This window comes from Schistocerca nitens, chromosome 3, assembly GCF_023898315.1.
Source record: "Schistocerca nitens isolate TAMUIC-IGC-003100 chromosome 3, iqSchNite1.1, whole genome shotgun sequence".
NCBI lineage: Eukaryota > Metazoa > Arthropoda > Insecta > Orthoptera > Acrididae > Schistocerca > Schistocerca nitens.
The window spans coordinates 817,625,647-817,651,639 of NC_064616.1; the positions used below are offsets into that span (position 1 = coordinate 817,625,647).

Sequence of the window (25,993 nt, forward strand, 5' to 3'; positions counted from 1 at the left end):
AGTCACAAACAAGATCTGGTGGAGTGTATTAGGTTCACATGGAACATAAAAGAGATGCCAGGCTTGTCATGGGGAACAGGACAGGAAGCAATTTTTTTCTTTTATACATTCTTTTATATAACTGAGTAGTTCTTTCATTTAGCGAGTGGGGATCTAGATATTATATAGCATGAAAGTCACAGGTTTCTTCAACTCATGTGGAAAATCTGTATTAACAGACACAGGCAATCTTCAAAAAAACCTCCTTGCAATATTTCAAGACCAGTTTTCAATGAGTCTACAATCAAAATACAGTCCCTGGAAGCACTGATAAAGAGCACGACAGGAATGTTTGGAATGATTTTCTAAATTTCTGCATCTCTAAATTTGGCAATCTGTCTATGGATTCAATAATCCATGCCTTGGGAGATCATCAAACAACCAGCACAGCCAAACATGTTAAGAGTAAATACCAGATAATTCGTTGAAAAGTGATGCCAAACTCACATTTTTTTTTAACACAACAACCAAAGTAGTAAATGTTGCACAGTAGTTTAAAGATGTCAAATGATATTTTGGAAAGAAAATTATATACACACTGCAAAAAGAGCTTTTTCAGGAGATAATCTATAGAAAACACCACAAGAGGGTTACTGATAATCAGATAGAAAAAGCTGAAATCAAATTGTTACAAGCAAGAAATAAGTGTGACAATTGTCTGCCCTTGTAGAGTCATAAGAGACAAGATATTTTGCCAAAATCACATAGCTCTTGATAGATTCCTTCTAATGACTGGACAACAGCCAATGTAAAACACACACACACACACACACACACACACACACACACACACACACACACACACACACAGAGAGAGAGAGAGAGAGAGAGAGAGAGAGAGTGTGGGGGGGGGGGGGTCAAGCTGGAAAATTTTTGAGTATTGTATGAAATTAATCTATTTATAATAGAGTCAAGTCTCGAGCCAACAGCAAACCTCGAAGTTCTTATTAGTATTGAGTGAGGACTGTGAAATCAGTTGTACCACAGCTCATTACAACTCTTAAGTTGACATAATGCAGCATGGAGCCCATATCAAATACCCAAGAAAAACCTAAAGTTAGATAGAAGTACTACAATAAGTGTGAATACTGAATATGGGAGTATCATATGGATGAAATTCCTTTTTGTTAAAGTGTCATTAAAAGCATTCCTTTCTGTAAGCTGAGGTTGTGGATGGTGTGACAGCAGTGTATCACTTGATTCACCACCTGTCTCAACCATATCATGTATGAGCTCAGGTGTAATACATATACATGATAAATCTTCTATTGTATTACACTAGAAGATTAAATAATAAATTCTAAAACAAGGAATAGTATAACTGATCAGCTTTATGTTAATAATGAATTACCTAATCATTACTGCATTTTCATACATTAGGCTCTGCAGAAAACTTATACAACAGACTGTCTCGTATTCTAAAAATGTAAAATTCTTAATTACTGATGGCAAGATTTTTTTCTGAAATTTGATGTTAACTTCACTACTGACACTAACATGCATACATGAAAACTCCTGACTGACTCCACAGTGTATACCTCCTGCCCATTTCCACCACTATTAACTGACAGAGCAAGTCAAAGGAAGGCAAGAGCACAATATCTAGTGCAGAAACAGGTGTAAGACAGTTGCTCATTGGAAACTCAATCCAGATAAATTCAAGTTACTAAAAAGCCATAAAATCACTTCTGAACTTTTGCACTAAGTCTTTGAATTCAAAATTTCAGTGAACTTCATAATGTTTTTATTTTGTTATTGCAAAACACGATGTTGCTGTATACTACAGCTTATACTGATTCTCAATGTGCTTGTGTTTTCTAAAACTTTCTATGAAGCTATGAAACAATGCAATTGCTAATTTGCAGTACTTTCTAATATTTGATGGAGTGTTACTGACAGAAATACTTAAATATACTTACAAAGTATTCTTAACTAACAAAGCACTTACATGGATGGTTTGCCATAATACTAACATGGAGCACCACAGAAGACAGATCATACATTTTTTCAATAGTTTAAAAATATGTATGGTTATTGTGAGCCCTTTGTACCTGCACCATGCTCATCATGTCAGAAAAAAAAAACCAATGAACTGAACAATGTGCCTCAAACGCCATGCTTGCATGACAAAAAAAAAAAATAAAGTCACTCCTCTACTATACCTGGAAAGAATTTCCAGGTACTCATAAACCCCATTATTTCATATTTTCCATGCAAATATGATCCACACAAAAATGATAAAAGTAACAGAATTTGAAACATAGCTACACAGAGAGTAGCAAAGAAATTCTCATGCAAGATAAACTACAACAGCAAACTGGTTCACATATATGCTTAACAATGCTGAAAACGAGAATTATCCAATTTATTAAACTCTGTGACCTTCCCTTAGCTACGCACTCAAACAGGAACAGTTTTGTCAAGAATAAGTTTTTATTCTTGCCCTCAAAAAACTAATCAACTACTCCAAGTTTCTGAATGCAGGATACATGATGTTTATAGAAAAGGTAGGTCCAATTTATCTGAAGAAAAGTAAATGAATAGTAAATAAGAACTATCATAAGTAACAAAGGCAAAATACAAACAAAGAGATTTATCATAGTTCCCTTTGAGTAATGTGTGCTTACAACTATCAGCATACACACAACACTCCAAATGTTGCATATATGGCTTACATTTAATGTTTTGCCCTCTTCGAATGTCTTTCGTGCGACTTTGGGGTTCTGAGTGCACATAGGGCTTCCTGCCACCATGCAAGTCTGCAACCAATATGTACAGTATGAAATAGATAACAAACAATTTCATGAAATTAAAAAAATAACATGTAGCTACAAAAATGTACCTTGGTCAGGAACACCAGAATATGTCCTGTACGGCTGGTTGTGTATAGGTCCTCTTTGCTGCTGTTTGTTCCGTTTTGAACCTTTTCTATCACTGTGGACAGAAAAACAATGTCATTATTACGGCAAAGTGATTCATGAGATATCACTGTTTCAACAGCAGCAGAATGAACACGGAAAATATGAGAGACTTCTGAACATCTTACATAACATTATCAGCATCAAACACAAGCAATATGACGTAAAAGAAGTAAAATCAAACCTTATCATAAAACGTACAGGAAAATGCGATTTCAAGCACAAACAACAGCTATCAAATTCAGTCAAGGGGCAACTTAGGGAGTCAGTTGCACCAATTAGGAAGTTTCTGGGTGAATTTCAGGAGTGGATTAATTACAGAAAATTTACTCCACATGGACAATGTGCTAAGATATTACAGGTTTCATACCCTCAACAACTGAGACAATTAGATTTCACTCCAGTACCTCAAGTATAAGCTACAATGCTTCTTCATAGTATCTATGAGATATTTATTGTACACACAATTTCACTAGTGTGTGTGTGTGTGAGAGAGAGAGAGAGAGAGAGAGAGAGAGGGGGGGGCAGGAGTGGGAGAAGGTGGAGGGGGAGGATGGGGAAGAGGAGAGCAGGAGGGGGAGGAGGTCAAGGGGGAGAATGGGGAGGAGGTGGAGGGGGAGAATAGGGAGGAGGTGGAGGGGGAGAATAGGGAGGAGGTGGAGGGGGGCAGACGAGGCGGAGGCCATCAGAATTGTGAACTCAGTTTTTGACACTTTATTGCTAGGCTGATGTATGTTGCTCTAGATTTTTCCTGTCTTTTTTTTTCCTTAATAAAAATTAAGTGGACATTTCAAATGACAGTGTGTGGGTAGTGCACTCTATATGCATGCAATGCCTAGTGACGAGATCTGAATGAATAGTGTAACATTGGTTTCAGCTTTATCAACTAACTAGTTTGCGTATAAAGAGCATTTCATACAATGCATAAATTCTTGTGGAGTTAAGTCCATAATATTTTTATATGTCCACTTTGCTAACTTGTAATTGTGTTTTATTTTTGTACTAATTTGACATGTCTAATATCATTGTACAATGATCTGTAACTGAATGAACATCTTGCTAATAGAGCAAGCTATACTTTCTCCTAACACACAGTAAACTGTGACTAGATGTTCATAGTCAGCATGGCTTTGGCTTGCATATAGGAAATGTAGTGCATGGCAGCACAATAGTTGTCATTGCTGAAATCTCCAGTTACTGACAACATGGTTTCTGCTGTTATGGGATCGAACCACAGCAAGTATTAGGTCTACAGCTTTGCTTTCACTGTTTTTTTTTTTTTTATCAAAGTTCAAAGCTTTATTGTGACACGCTTATAAAAACACTTATGAATAAAAGTACCTGTCATTGCTGGCCACTATTCCCCCATTTTTCGGGCAGCATATGAATCCTGTGATTGTCTCTTTGAGGAGATCCATGAATTGATCAAATTTGGCACTTTTTCATATGACTGGAGGTGCTGGTCTGTAAGGCCATATGTCATTGATTGAAAAAGGTGGTAGTCTAGGGGAGCAATGTTTGGAAAATATCGAAACTGAAATAGGACTTCCCATTTCAACATTTCCAAATCTATTTTGACAGGTTTTGTGACATGGAGTCAAGCATTGTCAGGCTGCAAATCGCCTTTTCATGTCAATTGCTGTATTGTGGCCATCTGTCTCTCAGTGCTTGGCTCAATGACATGTTTTCAATAATGATCTGCAGTGACAGCTTCTGTCAGTTTCAAAAATCTCTCTTACACCACCATGCCTGTCTTTAACAACAAAATCACTGTTCTTGAAGTACTGATACCATTATCTGCATGTTCTTTCACTACTAGGTGCCTCATCATAGGTCTTATCCAGCACTTTATGAGCCTCAGCCACAGATCTCCCACAAATGATAAGAATTGGGCATCATACAATACATTTTATTAGCAATTTTTGACTCCATCAATACAGTACAAATTAAAATTTTAAAATATCTTCAGAAACCCCAAGGAAAATACACACAGCAACTCTTACAAGAGAACCATTGTAACTATTGAATGGTGGTCAATTGGATAACAGATCATTCCTCACGCGGCAAAGAAACTGTTCAGACTTCTTAGAAGGTGCTTGAGGAGCAATGGGTGCTTAATTGTTTTTACAATACAGACCAATCTGGTGATTTTTGGATCAAAGAAGACACTAAACCATCTTCATCAGACCATTTTGGACAGTCTTCAATGTGTTAGTGAGGACATTACTGTCCCTGAAGATGTAATATTATAGTAGAAACTATGCCTCAAACCATACGAACACAAGCACACAAAATGGTTTAATACATGTGACCAGTTACCTTTCATTTCTAATAGCATCCACTGAAAACTGTGATATAACTGCCCAACCTGTTACAGATGTTCCAACCTGACTCTCAAGTTGAAGCAGACTGTCTCATTTACACACTTTCCTAGATGTCCTCCAAACTGCCATGAGCAGTGCTACATGTAACGTGGAGTCGTGGCTAGCTTCACTGGCTGGTGTGCCACAGGTAAAAAGTTCTTTTCTGTCTGTATATTGGTGTCCATAATAAACATGCCTTCAGTACGAAGTTTCTTACTTCACTGACAACCGTGCTTTCATATTTGGACTCGACTGTTGCTACAATGTGACACTGGTGGAGATGCCATACTTCAAAACGTTTACATCACCATGATTCCAATTTGCCAACATAAAAGTCATTGCCTACAGGTGCAGGAATCTAAATACAAGCAGTACATCATTCCTAAGATCTGTATATTTAGGAGTCAATGTATTCCAAAACAGCAGTAAGTTGTCTTATATCAGGCACGCATGAGTGTATTCTGGATATGCTGGTCAGGATCTGACCAAGTTGTCAAATGTAAGAGGTGGAATGACATGACAGGTTTGGCAAATGTGTACTTTTACTTGGATGGCACAGTCCAGCAGCAAAGAGAAGCCCGACAGCTGGGGTAAATTCCAGGCAGAACTGAAGAAAACATTTGGTAACAATCAGCAAAATATTCCACTTGGTGGAAGAACAATTTAAGAACAGGGCCCAGCATCATGCGAAAACAACACAGTCTTATATGCAGAATGTTTTGACCCCATGGCACATTATGAACCTGAATGTGAGAGAAACCAACAAAATCTCATATTTGATGAGAGCTGCTGCAGATGGCATGTACAAAACTCCTATGATAAAAGATGTCCCAACAGAGTAATTCACTGGGCAGTGCCAGTGCATTGAGGAAATGAGGTAGAAAAATAGTTGGATGACATTACTCCCCAACATGCTGTAGCCATTCCCCATTGACATATACAGGTACCAGCCATTCGCCCCATGCATTGAGGTGACAATCGATGGCAGTGAGGCCATCACAGAGGAAATTCTCCATCAGTTAGCAAGATGTAAGTAAATGTCCTCAATGTCATCAGACAGCCAATCTGGCTGTGTGTTAGTTGAGTTGAGCATCTTTGTCTATAATGCCAAATGGTTATCATCACCAGCTAATGGAGGCTATGTCCCATGATATGAAAGCAATCGTGGTGAAGATCATCAATAGGAAATACATCCAGCCAAAAGGAGCACATATTGCATGAATAACTATGATTGACAGAATACAGCCCTTTTAATTTGTTGTTTTAGCAGAATGTAGTTACAATGTTATTCTTGGATGGGAATTCTTGCAAACATCACAAATTGTAATAGACTGTGAAGGCCAGAGCTTCACAACGACTCTAACAAGCACACACAACAAAGAATGCTATGCGTGGTCATTTGCCATTGAAGATCATTATGTCCTGCTGTCATCAACAAGACAAGTTCCAGTAGTCAATATAGATGCTTGGTTAAACAGTGAAGCTTTTGTCAGTTGTAAAAAGCTACTCAGTCTCCCAAAACAAATCTACATCCATTGTGCTCTGCTATCGCCACAGGCAACATGATGGAGGGCACTAGTACTGATCTGTCAATAAGACCTAGCCTGACCAAGGAATATTGGTGATTGTTAGACATTCTGCAAGAATTTTTAGATAATTTCAAATCCAGAGTGAAGAAAAGACAGATCACGCAGCCTATGATAAGACACCGTAACAATACTGGCAATAATCGCCCAATTAGTCAGTGATCATGTGTGGTGTTGCCAGCTGAGCATGCATAATTTGGGAAGAAATGGAAAACATGCTGCAAGAAGATGTCATCAAACCTTTGGAGAGTCTTGGTCATCTCCTGTGCTCCTTGAGAAAAAGGATGACACGTGGTGTTCCTGTGTCAGCTACCAGTAACTGAACGAACAGGAAAAGAGTGTCTACTTCTTGCTGTGCATTGGTGACATCCCAGACTGGTTGAAAGATGCAATGTGTTTCTGAACTAAGGTCATGCAGTGGGCTACTGGCAAATCAAGGTTGATGAGGTCAATCTAGAAAAGAAAGCCTTATCCTTGAGGAAGCACTATCATCATCTCCAGTCCTAGAATTGTGTATGATGAGAATGTCAAGCAGAATTTCATACCAATGCTAGCGGTTATGGGATACGTGCAGTTCTAGTCCAAATTCAGGAACATGCTGAAAATGTGATAACTTATGCTTGAAGAGTGCTCTCTAAACCAAGATGCACTACTCTACATACAGGAATTTGCAATTTTTTGGGCCATTAAAAAGTTCCACTTGTAAGTATTTATTTGGCAATCCACTCACTGCTGTGATGGACCACAATTCTCTGTACTGGCTGACTAACCTGAACAATCCATTGAGTCAACTAGCAGGATGGGCACTGAGGCTTCAGGAGTACTTTGTCACAGTGGTATTACAGAAGTGGATGCAATTGGAAGGACGCTGACTGCCTCTCAAGGAATCCTTTGGTGGCACACAGCTGCATGGATGAAATGTCAGTAATTGTTGCATTAAATGACATTGCTTCTGAACAGAGGGGATACAGCACTGCTGATATCTACAGAAGACTTGAATGAGGAGGAAACAACCAAAAGAGAATTCCAAATAATAAACAGAGCAATGTATAAGAGAAACAATGATCCAGTGGAGCTTAAGTGGTAGCTCATTATCCCTTTTCACCTATTGCCAGCTATTTCCACAATGCACCAATAATTGATCACCTGAGATTCATTAACATTCTAGACAGAATCAGATACAGATGTCACTGGCAAGGTCTCTAACAAACCATTAGACACTATGTAAGTCACTGTAAGGAATTTCAGTGATGGCAGCAAGTGGCGCAATTACCTCCTGGGCATTTGATACCGCTTCCTCTCATTGTGGCATCATTCCACCAGATTGAAATCAACCTCTTGGGGAGGTTCCTGAAGTCCATAAATGAGGATCGGATAATAGTCTGCACTGACAACTTCACCTGCTACACTGTCACCAAAACTGTGCCGACTGTTGAAGCTCTGTAAATTTCAAGGTTCCTAGCAGCGGGCATCATTTTGAAGCATGGAGCACTCCATGTTATGATATCTGATTGTGGAACAGTTTTTCAGTCGAGACTAATATCAGAAATAATTTCACGTTGGGACACTGGCCACAGGTTGATGACTGCCTACTACCCGTATATGAATGGCCTTGCAGAATACTTAAATAACATGTTGGCAGATATGCTCTCAACGTATGTTGATGCTGAATGGAGAGACTGAGACACGCTACTGGCTGTCATTATATTCATATGTAATACAGTGATGCAAGACACTACACACCTTCCTTTCTGCTCCACAGTCATGAGGCCGAATCAACCATGTATGCGCTATTCCCATTTCAACCATATGATACTCAGGATGACCTTGTGAAATACCTCATCACTGGAACTGTAAAACAAGACAGCTGGCTTGCATGCAGTCAATGAATGCCCAGGAGAAGAACTGAGAGCACTCTAACACCAAACACCGACCAGTGAGATACAGCTCTGGAGACTTGGTGTGGATTTTTACACCAATGCAGAAAGTGGGACTATCGGAAAAGTCACTAAAGAGCTACTCTGGGCCTTATCGTACTCTTCATCATGTTCCAGTATAGAATTATGTCATCCGTCTCCTCAGTATGAAACCTTCCTACAGCCCAGATCAACAATGGGGCTTCTCATTCAAAGAAACTGAAAGCCACTCGATGATCATGAATTTTCAACAGCAGAGGTTTAACTACAATGGTCATAACAGAAAAGATGATGATGACACAACCAGAATGCCAGGACTTTCCATTGCTGCTATACAGAGGACCACTGACAAATTCTAGATATAGAATGTTGTAGTGATGATGATGATGATGATGATGATGATGATGATGAAGACGACGACGATGGTTTGCGAGGCGCTCAACATCAAAGTCATCAGCACCTGTGCAAGTTCCCAATCTTTCCAGTTCCAATCTCACCACTTCCCAAATGATGATGAGTACAACACAAACACCCAGTCCCCGGGTGGAAAAAATCCCTGACACGGCCAGGAATCGAACCCTGGACCTTGTGGTCCAGAGGTAGCAACACTAACCACTAGACCAAGAGCTGTGGACTACAGGATGTTATAGTTGGCTTGAGTGAGTCTGAAACTGCAGGTCATGTTTCTCCAAGAAAAAGAGCAACACTATGAGCTGTGTTACATACAACGTGGGGTAGCAGTTCATGTCGCTGGCTGGTATGTTGTGGGTCACCAGTTCTGTTCTGTCTGTGTACATAATAAACGTGCTTGCAGAACTAGGTGTTGTACTTCACTGATGACCCTGCTTTCAGGTTTGGACTTGACTGTTGTTATAATGTGACAATATTATCCTAGGGAAGGGACTGTGTATACTTAGACATGAAGGCACCTTGCCTCTTTGTTCCACTCATCTGATCTACAAAAGTTCTCTCAAAAACGATTTTATTGTGAATTTTTGGCTTATGCAGGTTTCATCACATTGTATTCACTGACAGTACACTGCCAAGATAGAGATAAAGCTCAGCTGTTATTTCTGTGGCAGCAGTGTTTCACTATGGTTGACATCTACCTTTAATGTTTTCCTGTCTATAGTAAGTTTAGCATTCCAATTATTGAATTTAGCAAACCAAATATGCTCATGATCTCCATAATCTATTACATCTCAAACAATTACTGGTGTGAACCAGCTAGGGGCACTGAAACTGACTGTTGGTAACTAAGAACAATGACTGTGATACTACTGTTGAATGGCAAAAGAATTTCATGTCATTGTGTTACACATGAATATGAAAATGAGCTCCAGAAATGAGGTGTTTATGGCAGCATGCCCATTCCGATCTATCCAATCACAGTAAGAAAGTGGGATGGGGTCTGCCTGTTACCAATAGGTAATGTAGAACCTCAACCACATTAACAGATATGAAGAAAGAAACTATCTTAATCCACAAAAAGGAATAGGTATCCAGATGACTTGCTACTGCTGTAACATACTTTTTCAGAAAAAATAGCAACAGTGATGCTATCAGAACACTTCTGCAGGAATTACGTGAAGCTACAAATTAAAGTCTTTAGCCTAAGCAATACCATGAATAATATACATATTGCCTCAGTTCATTTGCATACATCAAAGCACATTAAAAAGTACAAATTCTACAGAGATTTCATACTTAAAATTTTTCACTATACAAAGTGACAATAGTTGGCCAATAAAAATTTGCTATAATTCAGTTGCTGACAAACTTTAGTTTGTTCCAAGAGTCTTCCAAAATGACTGGGGAGACAGTCAATTATTTTTCCTTTGTGAGAACATAATGTTGAAAATAAGTTATCATTTCCTGCCAAAGGGATATGGAACAAGATATACAATGTGAAATAACAACAGAGAAGTATGATGGAGAAGATACTCTGATAAATCAAAATACATACTGAGCACACTCACTCTCCATACCAGAAATTCATTTACCACTGACAGAATTCCTTCTGTGGTACATGGTTCTGACTGAAGGTTCTACAAAATCATTCACTATTATTGATATCTACCAAATTTGGCATCAGGACATTCACTGGACTTCAAAATTTCATTATTCAAGTCACTGTAGCATGATTCGAATCTTCTGTCATGGGCAACTGCCTTTCTTTAATATTTGAGGTCTGGTAAGCTATATATCAGTGATGTAGGAACAACAAACTAGGAGTCAAATAGCTAAAAATTCATCAAGGAACCACCAAACAAAGCTCATAGGTTGCTCAAATAATTCAGAAGTGCCATAATTCTCATATTCACAGATTGTGTTTAAAAATTCCTGTAATACTCAAAAACACTTATTTCATACAAACATTCAGTTAATGTCAGGCGATGTTGTGATAGATTTGGCTTAGTGTTTTGTTAACACATTGCAATATAAAAAATAAATGCTCTGAATAAGAGTAGCTATTCTGACTAGCACACAACACATTGCTAAATGTCCATCTGAGTAATGACAAAATATGTTTTCACAATGAAATACATGCATTTTAAAAGGCTCAGCATTATTTCCATCTGGTATATATTTCAGTTACTTCCAAGAAGTGAAGGTTTAATAAAACATTTGAAAGATTGTTTTTACTTGTTCTCTGAAATGTTGAACTTTTCATACAAAATGCTAATAAATATGAATAACGGAAACTTCTAGAATCCATTATCCACATCTCTTAAAAACATTGTGGTAACTGTTTTGATTAAAATTGAGCAGCTACTATTGGAGTTCACTCTATATCTACACGACTACTATGTAGTTGACACCTAAGTGATTGGCAGAGGGTTCATTGAGTGCTTTTCACATTATTTCTCCACTGTTCCACTCTTGAATTATGTGTGGGAAAAAAAGAAAACTAACACTTAAATCTCTGTGTGTGAGCTCTGATTTCGCTTATTTTGCTATGATAATCATTTTTTCTTATGTAGGCAGGCATCAAAAAAATATTTTCACATTTGGAGGATATGTTGGAGACTATAATTTTGAGAAAAGATCTTGCAACTTCAAAATATTCCTTTGTCTTAATCATTGCCATTCCAACTTGCTATCATATCCGTGACACACTCCCCCCTATTTCACGACAGTACAAAATGAGCTGCCCTTAACTGAACTTTTTCATTGCCCTCCATCGATCTTTTCTGGTAAGGATCCCATACTACACAGAAATGCTCTAGCAGAGGATGGACAAGTGTAGTGCAGGCAGTTTCTTTAGTAGACCTGTTGCATCTTCTAAGTGTTCTGCCAATAAAACACAGTCTTTGGTTCACCTTCCACACGACATTATCTATGCAATCATTCCAATTAAGTTGCTCATCATTGCTATCTTTAGGTATTTAGTTGAACTGACAACCTTTAGATTTGCATGACTGAAATTTAACAGATTCCTTTCAGAACTCATGTGGATGTCCTCACATGTTTCATTATTTGGAGTCAATGGCCAATTTTTGGCACCATAGAGATATCGTGTCTAAGTCATTTTGCAATTGGTTTTGATCTTCTGATCACTTTACTAAACAGTAAATGACAGCATTATCTGCAAACAATCTAAGATGGCTGCTCAAATTGTCTCCCAAATTATTTATATACATTAGGAACAGCAGAGGGCCTATAACACTTTCTTGGAGAATGCCAAATATCGCTTCCATTTTACTCAATGACATTCCATCAGTTAGTATGAACTGCGGAAATTCAGACTCAAAGTCATAAATCTAGTTGCAGAAATGAGATGATACTCCATATGCATGCAATTTCATTACAGCTTATTTGTGACGAACAGTATTGGAAGCCTTCTCAAAATCCATAAATATGGAATCAGTTTGAGTTCTCCTGTCAATAGCACTCATTACTTCATGAGAATAAAGAGCTAGTTGTGTTGCACAAGAATGATATTCTCTGTATACATGCTGACTGTATGTTAATAATCATTTTGCTTGAGATAATTCATAATGTTCGAACACAGGACACATTCCAAAATCTTACCACAAATTAACATCAGAGATATGGGTCTGTAATTCAGTGGATTACTGCTATTTCCTTTCTTGAGTACTGGTATGACCTGTGCAACTTCGCAGTCTTTAGCTATGAATCTTTCGTAGAGGGAGCTGTTGTATGTGAATGCTAAGTGTGGAGCTTTTATATCAGCTACGCTGAAAGTAATGTAATTGGTATACAATATGGACTGGGAGACTTGCCTTTATTAAGTGATATGAGTTCCTTTGCTACACTAAGGATATCTTCTACGAAGTTACTCTTGTTGGCAGTAGTTCTTGATCTGAATTCTGCTGAATTCTGAAAGTATTTACTTTTACTCCTTTGGTGAAGGAATTTTGGGAAAATATATTTAGTAACTCCACTTTAGTGGCACTGTAATCAATAACATAACTATGCTAAATATTTAAGCACTTTCTATGACTCAATTTTTAAGACACCTTTATTCCCTTTCACCTGCTTAATCTTTATATTTTCTCCTTTCATCAATTAAATGCAATATCTCCTGCATTATCCAAGGATTTCTACTGTGTCTTCTCTTTTTACCTATGTGATCATCTGCTGCCTTCACTATTTCACCCTCAAAACCAACCATCCATTTTCTATTGTATTCCTTTCCCCCCACTTCAGTCTAACATTGGCTAATGCTCCCTCTGAAACTCTAAACAAACTCTAGTTACATCACTTTATCCAGCTCCCATCTCCTTCATTTCCTACATTTTGCAGTTTCTTCAGTTTCAGCCAGCAGTTCAAGACCAGCGAGTTGAAGACAGAGATCACATTTGCTCCAGGAAACATTTTACGGATTAAAATCCGGTTTCTAATTCATGTCAGTCTGAAAACTTCCATTAGCCCCAGGTCTGTTCCACACACAAAATGTTCTTAAACAATTCTTAAACCAAGTGCTGGCAATGTTTAAATTATGCTCTGTGCAAAATTATATTAGGCAGCTTCCTCTTTCACTCAATTTCCCAGCCCATGTTTTCTTCTCTTCAGTTTCCTACTATTGAATTCTACTCATGCATTACAATTAAACTTTCATCTCCTTTAACTACCAAAATAATTTCCATTACCTCATTATACACTGCATTACCCTATCACATTTAGTGTTGATATCCTTGTACTGACCTGACCAGAAGACCAGTGATTCCTACTGCTGCATTTCACTAATTCCTGCTATATCAAACTAGCCATTTATCTCCAACCTAGCTACTCTATTAGAGACCTTAACATTCCAAGCTGTCATCTGTAGACTGTCACTTTTGTTTTTCCTTAACTCAATGTTCTGCTGGAGATTGTAGAACACTTAGAAGATGCAACAGGTCCACTAAAGAGACTGCCTGCACTACACTTGTATGTCCTCTTCTGGAGTACTGCTGTACGGCATGGGACCCATATCAGGTAGGATTGATGGAAGATACTGAGAAGTTCAAAGAAGGGCAACTCATGTTGTATTATCATGGAATAGGGGAGAGAATGTCACAGATATGTTATGCGAGTTGGACTGGTAATCATTAAAACGAAGTTCTCTTTCTTTCTGGAGAGATCAATTCACAAAATTTTAATCACCAAATTTCTCTTCCAAATGCAAAAAGTATTTTGTTGGTGCCCACCTATGTAGAGAGAAATCATCATCATAATAATAAAATAAGAGAAATTGATGCTTCCGCAGAAAAATTTAAGTATTCGGTTTTGCCACACATTGTTCAAGAGTAGAACAGTAGTGAAACATCTTTAAGGTGGTTCGATGAACCCTTTACCAGGCAAAGATTAAATTGCAGAGTAATCACGAACACGTTGTTGTTGTTGTTGTGGTCTTCAGTCCTGAGACTGGTTTGATGCAGCTCTCCATGCTACTCTATCCTGTGCAAGCTTCTTCATCTCCCAGTACCTACTGCAACCTACATCCTTCTGAATCTGCTTAGTGTATTGATCTCTTGGTCTCCCTCTACGATTTTTACCCTCCACGCTGCCCTCCAATGCTAAATTTGTGATCCCTTGATGCCTCAAAACATGTCCTACCAACTGATCCCTTCTTCTAGTCAAGTTGTGCCACAAACTTCTCTTCTCCCCAATCCTATTCAATACCTCCTCATTAGTTACGTGATCTACCCACCTTATCTTCAGCATTCTTCTGTAGCACCACATTTTGAAAGCTTCTATTCTCTTCTTGTCCAAACTGGTTATCGTCCATGTTTCACTTCCATACATGGCTACATTCCATACAAATACTTTCAGAAACGACTTCCTGACACTTAAATCTATACTCAATGTTAACAAATTTCTCTTCTTCAGAAACGATTTCCTTGCCATTGCCAGTCTACATTTTATATCCTCTCTACTTCGACCATCATCAGTTATTTTACTCCCTAAATAGCAAAACTCCTTTACTACTTTTAAGTGTCTCATTTCCTAATCTAATCCCCTCAGCATCACCCGATTTAATTTGACTACATTCCATTATCCTCGTTTTGCTTTTGTTGATGTTCATCTTATATCCTCCTTTCAAGACACTGTCCATTCCGTTCAACTGCTCTTCCAAGTCCTTTGCTGTCTCTGACAGAATTACAATGTCATCGGCGAACCTCAAAGTTTTTACTTCTTCTCCATGAATTTTTATACCTACTCCGAATTTTTATTTTGTTTCCTTTACTGCTTGCTCAATATACAGATTGAATAACATCGGGGAGAGGCTACAACCCTGTCTCACTCCTTTCCCAACCACTGCTTCCCTTTCATGCCCCTCGACTCTTATAACTGCCATCTGGTTTCTGTACAAATTGTAAATAGCCTTTCGCTCCCTGTATTTTACCCCTGCCATCTTCAGAATTTGAAAGAGAGTATTCCAGTTAACATTGTCAAAAGCTTTCTCTAAGTCTACAAATGCTAGAAACGTAGGTTTGCCTTTTCTTAATCTTTCTTCTAAGATAAGTCGTAAGGTTAGTATTGCCTCACGGGTTCCAACATTTCTACGGAATCCAAACTGATCTTCCCCGAGGTCCGCTTCTACCAGTTTTTCCATTCGTCTGTAAAGAATTCGCGTTAGTATTTTGCAGCTGTGACTTATTAAACTGATAGTTCGGTAATTTTCACATCTGTCAACACCTGCTTTCTTTGGGATTGGAATTATTATATTCTTCTTGAAGTCTGTGGGTATTTCGCCTGTCTCATACATCTTGCTCACCAGATGGTAGAGTTTTGTCATGACTGGCTCTCCCAAGGCCATCAGTAGTTCTAATGGAATGTTGTCTACTCCCGGGGCCTTGTTTCGACTCAGGTCTTTCAGTGCTCTGTCAAACTCTTCACACAGTATCTTATCTCCCATTTCATCTTCATCTACATCCTCTTCCATTTCCATAATATTGTCCTCAAGTACATCGCCCTTGTATAAACCCTCTATATACTCCTTCCACCTTTCTGCTTTCCCTTCTTTGCTTAGAACTGGGTTGCCATCTGAGCTCTTGATATTCATGCAAGTGGTTCTCTTCTCTCCAAAGGTCTCTTTAATTTTCCTGTAGGCAGTATCTATCTTACCCCTAGTGAGACAAGCCTCTACGTCCTTACATTTGTCCTCTAGCCATCCCTGCTTAGCCATTTTGCACTTTCTGTCGATCTCATTTTTGAGACGTTTGTATTCCCTTTTGCCTGTTTCATTTACTGCATTTTTATATTTTCTCCTTTCATCAATTAAATTCAATATTTCTTCTGTTACCCAAGGATTTCTATTAGCCCTCGTCTTTTTACCTACTTGATCGTCTGCTGCCTTCACTACTTCATCCCTCAGAGCTACCCATTCTTCTTCTACTGTATTTCTTTCCCCCATTCCTGTCAATTGTTCCCTTATGCTCTCCCTGAAACTCTCTACAACCTCTGGTTCTTTCAGTTTATCCAGGTCCCATCTCCTTAAATTCCCACCTTTTTGCAGTTTCTTCAGTTTCAATCTGCAGTTCATAACCAATAGATTGTGGTCAGAATCCACATCTGCCCCTGCAAATGTCTTACAATTTAAAACCTGGTTCCTAAATCTCTCTCTTACCATTATATAATCTATCTGATACCTATTAGTATCTCCAGGATTCTTCCAGGTATACAACCTTCTTTTATGATTCTTGAACCAAGTGTTAGCTATGATTAAGTTATGCTCTGTGCAAAATTCTACAAGGCGGCTTCCTCTTTCATTTCTTCCCCCCAATCCATATTCACCTACTATGTTTCCTTCTCTCCCTTTTCCTACTGACGAATTCCAGTCACCCATGACTATTAAATTTTCGTCTCCCTTCACTACCTGAATAATTTCTTTTATCTCGTCATACATTTCATCAATTTCTTCATCATCTGCAGAGCTAGTTGGCATATAAACTTGTACTACTGTAGTAGGCATGGGCTTTGTGTCTATCTTGGCCACAATAATGCGTTCACTATGCTGTTTGTAGTAGCTAACCCGCACTCCTATTTTTTTATTCATTATTAAACCTACTCCTGCATTACCCCTATTTGATTTTGTATTTATAACCCTGTAATCACCTGACCAAAAGTCTTGTTCCTCCTGCCACCGAACTTCACTAATTCCCACTATATCTAACTTTAACCTATCCATTTCCCTTTTCAAATTTTCTAACCTACCTGCCCGATTAAGGGATCTGACATTCCACGCTCCGATCCGTAGAATGCCAGTTTTCTTTCTCCTGATAACGACGTCCTCTTGAGTAGTCCCCGCCCGGAGATCCGAATGGGGGACTATTTTACCTCCGGAATATTTTACCCAAGAGGACGCCATCATCATTTAATCATACAGTAAAGCTGCATGTAAAGCTGCATGTCCTCGGGAATAATTACGGCTGTAGTTTCCCCTTGCTTTCAGCCGTTCGCAGTACCAGCACAGCGAGGCCGTTTTGGTTAATGTTACAAGGCCAGATCAGTCAATCATCCAGACTGTTGCCCCTGCAACTACTGAAAAGGCTGCTGCCCCTCTTCAGGAACCACATGTTTGTCTGGCCTCTCAACAGATACCCCTCCGTTGTGGTTGCACCTACAGTACGGCCATCTGTATCGCTGAGGCACGCAAGCCTCCCCACCAACGGCAAGGTCCATGGTTCATGGGGGAAGCACGAACATGTAGATGTAGATAACTCTTGCTCAGTGGAGGTACCGATTGTGTCTTGCCACTGATGTACTTTACATATGAGTAGAATCTCTCTGAATTTTCTGTAACATTTTGAGACAGAGTCTTTTTGCGGAAAGTATTAAAAGCATCTTGCATTGAAAGCCATGCTTAATTTTGAGCTTCTGTAAAACTTTGCCAATCTTGGGGATTTTGCATTCTTTTAAATTTGGCATGCTTTTTTTGTTCTTTCTACAACTTTTCTCACCCATTTTGTGTACCATGAGTGATCAGTTCTGTCTCTCATTATTTTGTTTTGTGTGAATCTCTGAATTGCTGTTAATTTTTTTTTTTTTTTTAAATTCAATTTGAGCTACATCTGGTCTATGGCTACACAATTCATTCTGAAGGAATGGAGACTCACTCTTAAGAAGGTGTCAAGCAAATTTTTTATTTGCTTTTTTAAATAGATATAGTTTTCATTTATTTTTGGTGGGTTTGGATGTTACATTATTCAGTCTCACTACTAGAACCTTGTGGTCACTAATCCCTCTATTCTCATCATGCTCTAAGGTCCAGTATGTTTCCAAAGCCATTTACACTTTGAGTGTGCTCCTGAACTAATTCCTCAAAGTAATCTTGGAAATTATTTCATACAACTGGTGGATGAAGGTTTATACCCACCACTAGCTTTGAAGATGTATTTTCACCAACATATCCCGGGTTGATTGCAATCATACCTAACTATAGCTGTATGAGTGAGGTACCTTAAGTTTTCTTTGAACCTTTCAGTAACTGTATCGTCTGAATTAGGAGGTCATAAAAGAAACTAATTATATATATTCTGGTTGTCAGGTATAGCCTCTGCCCATACTAACTCACAAGAACTATTTCACTACAAGACACATTACCTCTAACAACAATAAATATGCCACCACATACTGTATTTAATCCATCCTTTCTTAACACCATTAGGTCCTTTATCTTGGCTGAAATTGTGTCCAGATTTAGCTACCTTTCAGTACATTTAATGATTTGTGCTTCTGCGCTTTCTATTAATGCTTAGAGTTCTGGTTATTTCCCGTCCCTGCTATAACTATCTACTCTGTTCCATTTGAGACTGATACCCACTCTAACCTGAAAGTCTACCCAGCCCACTCCACACAGCCCCTACTACCCTTGTAGCTGCCCCCTGTGTGTAATGGACCAAGAACTTATTAAGTGAAACCTGTTGCCCTGCCACCCTATGGTGCAATCCAAGGAATCTGTAGCCTACGCATTTGCAGAACTGTCTGAGCCTCTGATTCAGACCCTCCACTCAACTTTGTACCACAGGTCCACAATCAGCCCTGTTAATGATGCTACAGATGGTGAGCTCTGCCTTCATCTTATAAACAAGACTGTCAGTCTTTACCGTTGCAGATAGCTGTCTGAAACCAAAGAGAATCTCTTCTGATCCAAAGTGACACATAACATTAGCACCAATATGAGTCACTGTCTGCAGCTGACTGCACTCTGTGCTCTTCATGACATCTGGAAGGACCCGTTCCACTTCTGGAATGCCTCCCCCATGGTATGCACATAGAGTAAACACTGGACTAATTTTCCTCCTTGGCAGCCTTATCTCCAAGTGGCCCCATTATGCATGTAACAATGGAGCTCACAACTAAAAGTAACCCCACCCTATGTGATTGCGCGCATACTCACTCACTCTCTCTCTCTCTCTCTCTCTCTCTCTCTCTCTGAATATACCGTTTTGGTAATGCTTCCTACAGAGGCCAATTTCCTTTATCACAATGTTGACAATGCTAGTCACCTGGACCCATGCAAGCAAAGAACTGGGAGAGTTGGAGAGGTCTTGAAATACCCAAATGGCATTCATGACAACTTCAATCTCATGACAGCTCTTCCTTGATATCCTTGTCCACCAAAAAACAATGGGAGTCTCAGACAATGTTTATAGGAGATCCTCATATTTGTACCAGTAATTGCATGCTCTCTGATACCACAAACTGGCATAGCAGTGCATGGTCTGAAGACTTTAATGCATTATGCAGAACACACTCAATAAGGATGGAGCCTGCATGCAACACAGTATACTGGGAGAGCTGTGCACTGCAAGGATGAAACACTTGCTGTAGACCTCAAATGAAAATATTATACTCAGTGATGGACAAAGTACCAGCAGCATCATAGCCAGGAGCACAGCTATTTAAGGACACAACTATCAGTTACTATTTGGCAATATTGGAGAATGCTGCCAACAGCTCATGAGATTTTAAGTGCTTGGCAGGCTGATATTGCAAGGAGATTTTATTAATTTTGTAAATAATGTACAAAGTTCCTTTTGCATAAATTTTCCAACTGCTTTACCATTTCTATTGAAACACCATCCTTTTCTGGTGCCTATCTATTCTCCATATCTCAAATGTCATCATACACCTCATCAAAAATTACATTTGGTATGTCACAATTTTTGTAAGTATCAAACCTGCATTTCTGATTCCTCTTTTGAATGCTAAAAAGCATTTAAATAAGTATTTAAATGGCTGATAATATTCTCTCTGTTGTTATTATTGTGCTAATCTCTGTCTTAACTGATGAAATGTGGTGTACTGCCAAACACACTTTTTTTATTCTCATACCCTCCCGAGGACATTTCTGAATGGTTTCATGTAATTCAGCATACTCTATCACAATCACAATGACTGGCCGAATCTCCTGCCTTCTACATAATAGTTACCTTATTCCATTTGAAATTTCCTCTTTACCAGCAACATTTACTGTTTCTGTAAATATCTTTGTTTAATGACTGTCTCTTGTCAATGTGTGTGTGTGTAACCTACATTTTCCAACTATAAAATCTTGTGACTTCCTATCTGACGATCCTGAGGATTTCCAACTTTGTGTCAATTTTTTACCTTAGGTCTTATGAGCCTATGATCACTTTCACTTCGAAAGATCACTTTCACTTCGAAAGCAGTAAGTAGTGTCACATCCTGCACAATTTCTATTATTTGAACCAAAACTGAAAATCATTGTATCTTATAAAATAATAAAGGAACTAATACACTCTGGGACAAAAGAAAATGATGCACCTCACAGGAATTATCTGAATGGGATGGAAATTGCTAGATGTGATGTACATGTACAGACAAACAATGGTTACTCTTTCAGAAAAAAATTGAGGATTTACTCAACAGAAAGAGCTTCACAAATTGAGCAAATCAGTAACATGTTGGTCCACTTCTGGCACTTCAGCAAGCAGTTATTTGGCTTGGCACTGATAGATAGTTGTTGGATGTCCTCCAGAGTGATAATTGTGCCAAATTGTGTCAAACTGCCATGTTGGCTCATCAAAATCCTGAGATGGTTGGAGGGCCCTCCCCATAGTGCTCCAAATATTCTAAACTGGGGAAAGATTTGTTGATCTTGCTAAACTGGGGAGAGATCTGTTGACCTTGCTGGCCAAGGTAGGGTTTGGCAAGTGTGAAGACAAGCAGTAGAAACTCTCACCATGTGTGGGTGGGAATTATTTTGCTGAAATGTAAGTCCAGGATGGCTTGCCATGAATGACAACAAAACAGGGTGTAGAGTATTGTCAACATACCCCTGTGCTGTAAATGTGCTGCAGACGACAACCAGAGGAGTCCTGTTATGAAAAGAAATGGCACCCCAGGTCATTACAACTGCTTGTCAACCCATACAGCATGCGACAGTCAGATCAAAGTCCTACTGCTGTCCTGGGCATCTCCAGATGTGTCTTCAACCTGGAATGTCATTGACTGCAGTAGTATTATCTTCAAGGATGTGTCTCACTTCCAACTGAGCCCTGATGACCAGTGAATATGTGCCTGGAGATGCCTGGACAGTGGAGAGATACCAATCTGACTGTCGCCCACTGTACAGCCCGACAATCAGGAGTAATGGTCTGGGGCACCATTTCTTTTCATAGCAGGACCCCTTAGGTTGTCATCTGCAGCACCCTTTCAGCACCGTGGTACCATGCTGATATTCTACATCCCATTTTGTTGCCCTTGATGGCAAACCATCCCAGGCTTATATTTCAGCAAGGTAATGCCCGCCAGTACACAGCGAGAGTTTCTTCTGCTTGTCTTTGTTCTTGTTAAACCCAATCTTGACCACCAATGTCACTAGATTTCCACCCAACAGAAAAAAATTTTAAACAATATGCACAGGGCCCTTCAACCACCTCAGGATTTTGACAGTCTAAGGTGCCAGTTGGGACAGAATTAGGCACAGTATCTCTCAGGAGGACATCCAAAAAATCTGACCATCAATGCCAAGCTGAATAACTTCTTGCTTACACGCCAGCGGTGGACCAACATATTATTGACTTGCTCAATTTGTAAAGTTCTTTCTCTTGAATAAACCATCCCATTTTTCTGCAATTTAATCTTGCGTTTGTCTATACATGCACATAACATCCACCAATTTCTGACCCAATCGCATAATTCCTTCACAACGCATCGTTTTTGTCTTAGGGAGCATTTAATTTAATCAGCCTAATAATACTCCTCTTCTATTGTGTCATAAAATGCTGGCAGATCAGTTTTAAAAACCGCAAGAAACTGAATTGCTTCAAAATAACCACAGTTGTGGTTGTATGGGACACAGTTCAAATAAACGTTAAGTAAGCTTCACTCATGTATCTCCATGTCCACCATGTCTAGTTTAGCCTATGAGGTCCTCAAGCAAATGTAAATGTATAAAACTAAACCATGTCAGCTTGTATATTAATTGTGTACCACTGCCTGACTTCTTGCTTCCTTATATATTGCATTTCTCCCTGCTGGGATTGTGCTGGCAGTATCTAAAAGTTAGTGTTTTCATGCTGTTGGTGGTGGTGGTGGTGGTGAAAACAACAGCAATTTTCAGGATGGAGTTTGTTTTAATTTAATATTTTATAGTGTGCATGAATTCCATGATTTGTTGCCCTGACCACTCCAAACAAAACCAGCAGCACAATAAGCAGACATAAAATTTCCATCAACAAACATAAACAAAAACTCCAGCTGACCAGAAGAGGATTACAATGATGTGGTGCCCATATGTGGTAACTTATAACAGAAGAGTTTTTTTATCTGTACTGACACAGCCATTGAGATCAATTTCCATGTTTGTGATATGTTGGCAAAACATTTCAAATATCAGCAGTACGACAGCCACTACAATATAATGAAAATACAGTTGTGAACTGTGTCTAAGGCATGCTTGATCCTAAACCAGGAGTCCACATTCATAATGCTATTGGATCATTGTTTTACCTTACAGCAATTCATGCAGGCAGAGGGATTTCAGAGTTCATACTAAGAGGCTTGCCAACAGTAGTGTACCTACTGGTAGAGGCTCTCTGAACGAACTGAAACCAGGAGCTGAAGCAGACAAAAGGTTCTCCAGTTTTCTCTATTCCACACCTCCCACCCTTAAGCCATTCATTTTATATGGTTGTGTGACATTAGCCCAGCTATACACCTCTTTACCTATCATACTTAAATGATACTTTATTACCATGTGTCCAGATCTAAGACAATGTTTCACCTAATTTACATCTGAAAAGCATTGTCACACTACCAAGTAACAAGTCACAACACTGTTCCTCTGTATAAGCTGATTAGCTCAATATTGGGAATAAACATTAATATTTTGTGCACAAGCATTCAGGTGTTATGTATCTCACCTGATCATCGAATGAGTTTGGTGGCATTTTGCTCCAGAAGGAACACTGACTCTCATTATCATACCAAAGTGAAAGATCTCTACATTATATTCAGCAAAGCACTACCCTTAATAGCTGAAGTAATGGTTCAAAAAATCCATAACACTGCAAAAACATCAGCAACCTATGATGAGAGATCCAGAAATAGTTGCCTAGCAACTACTGCCCAGAATCTAAACTAACTCCAATGAAGCCATAATGAAAATGGGTAATTTAGCAAGAGAATAAATGGTTGAGGAACTACCTGCTGGTCTTGATCGTATCCAGACTGTTTGAAAATCCTATGGAATAGACCACACACTGGCTTGGTCATAACAAGAATTAACATGTGCAATTGGGGTTTTCTGAAGCACACTATTCTTCACCACGCATATGGGCTAACTAGATAACACCTCACAAACAGTTCTGCATATCATCCATGTACAGTAGACAATCTCATAAAAAACAAGAACAAGTGTGTCAAGGCAAATTTCTCTGATTATTTTTTTGTATGTGGTTTATGTTTTTGCATATATTTTCATTGTTTTATAATTTTTCTGTGTGCATATAGTGTATTTAAGATATTTCTCTGCAATCTCATGTCTTTAACACATGGCACATCATTTTTCTATATGGGATCACTCCTTTGCAATGCACATCCTTCCAACATCCCCCGAGTTTACATATCCTCCACAGAAAAAAGATTTACAGTCATCCACATAACCACTGACAAAGGAAATTCAACAAATACTTAAAGCATTGGTGAAAGAGAGAATCAGACAGGGAACATGTGGCCTGCATGCAGGCTGTTACAACATCTCAAAACCCAAACTCTTAACGGTTTTAACAGTGACATATGGAAGAGGCACTTCTCAGCAGCTGACAGCAACAATAAAGATCAAGTTGCCTGTATAGGCATCAAACTTTCTTTTAGATCCAGTGCCTATTAGTCACACACACTCAAGGGGAAAAATATATTGTTGTTGGTTTGTATCATTTAACACAATTTAGTTTTGTATGAACTGTAAATAAATGCACAACAAAAGGTAACTATGCAAACACTGCAAATCTAGGTGGAACTGAAAGCTGGTGGAGGTAATCCTTAATTCACTGCCAACATAAATTGGATGGCATCTCACATAGAACAAGATGACTCCGTGCAAAAATTCAAGATACTTTGTGCTACTAGCTAGCATTCATTGATGATCATAATGACAATATTTCCAACGAATATTTTAATGCTTGTTGTTCTCATCGTTGCCATTATCTTCACGTTCAGTCCAAAGACTGGTTTGATGCAGCTCTCCGCACTAGTTATCCTGTGCAAGCCTCTATGATTCTGTTCAACTATTGCAACTTACATCCATCTGAAGCTGCTTACTGTACTGAAGCCTTGATCTGCCTCTTAAATTTTTGCCCGTCGCACTTCCCTCCATCACAAAATTGGCAATCCCTTGATGCCACAGAACCTGATGGGCTAGGCATTGATTGTGGTTGTAAAATGTCATAATGGAATTCATACTCTATAATCACAGAGTCTTGAGAATAAGATCAGCAAAATTCCTGAGTTCCTTTCATGATTCAGAATTGTGGGCTGTACGCATATGGTGATTTGAAGCAGAAATATCAAAGACTAAAACAAATAGTGCAATATAGTTAGTTAGATACATGATGCCAGCACAATGAAACACTTAAGCTGCAGCGGATGTAGCCACAAATTTTGCTTGTAGTATAAAGATTTTGAACTGAGCAGTTTTGATTTGTTACAAGAGATGAAGTAGTCTCACACCTCAGAGCAGCAGTGGTTGTAACTGTTGAACCGTTATCTTCATTTACAGCTGAAAAAATATCACATTTGCCACTCCACATATTTTGCACCGGCCAGCAGGATATATCATTCATTAAGTGGAAAGGGGGACAAAAATGACTAAAAATTTCATATATGATTAAAAGATACTCCACAATAGAGTACCCCAGACAGTGGCTATCTGGCACAGACAGAGATATTTGTTTAAAAATTCTTTCAAAAATTGAATTCATGCTTTCCAATTTATTGTCTAATTTGTTTAAAAGTAATCAGTTTGGTTTGGCACTAACCCAGTCTATGCAGTGCAACTCATTTATGCAGCACACACTCTGAAAAGAAGCATCTGAATCATATACCGTATTTTCATAAATTCATTAGACCAGTTACCTCCAAAACATACAGTTTTATATGCTTATTGCTGTCAATTCTTTAACATAAACTTGCAGCATGATGTTGGAATGAAATTCCTGTAATTGTATATAGTATGACTCATAAAGAAA

At 38.7% G+C, this 25,993-nt stretch overlaps 1 protein-coding gene across 1 annotated transcript in view; it reads right to left on the minus strand.

Annotated features, from left to right (window-relative positions):
- LOC126248840 (uncharacterized) overlaps positions 1–25,993 on the minus strand; it is a 413,487-nt gene that overhangs the window by 241,015 nt on the left and 146,479 nt on the right. Inside the window, exons 3-4 of the mRNA XM_049950258.1 lie at positions 2,882–2,973; positions 2,715–2,798 (exon numbers count right to left, since the gene is read on the minus strand). The gene's annotated coding sequence lies outside the window, so the exon portion shown is untranslated. The remainder of the gene's footprint in view (positions 1–2,714; positions 2,799–2,881; positions 2,974–25,993) is intronic.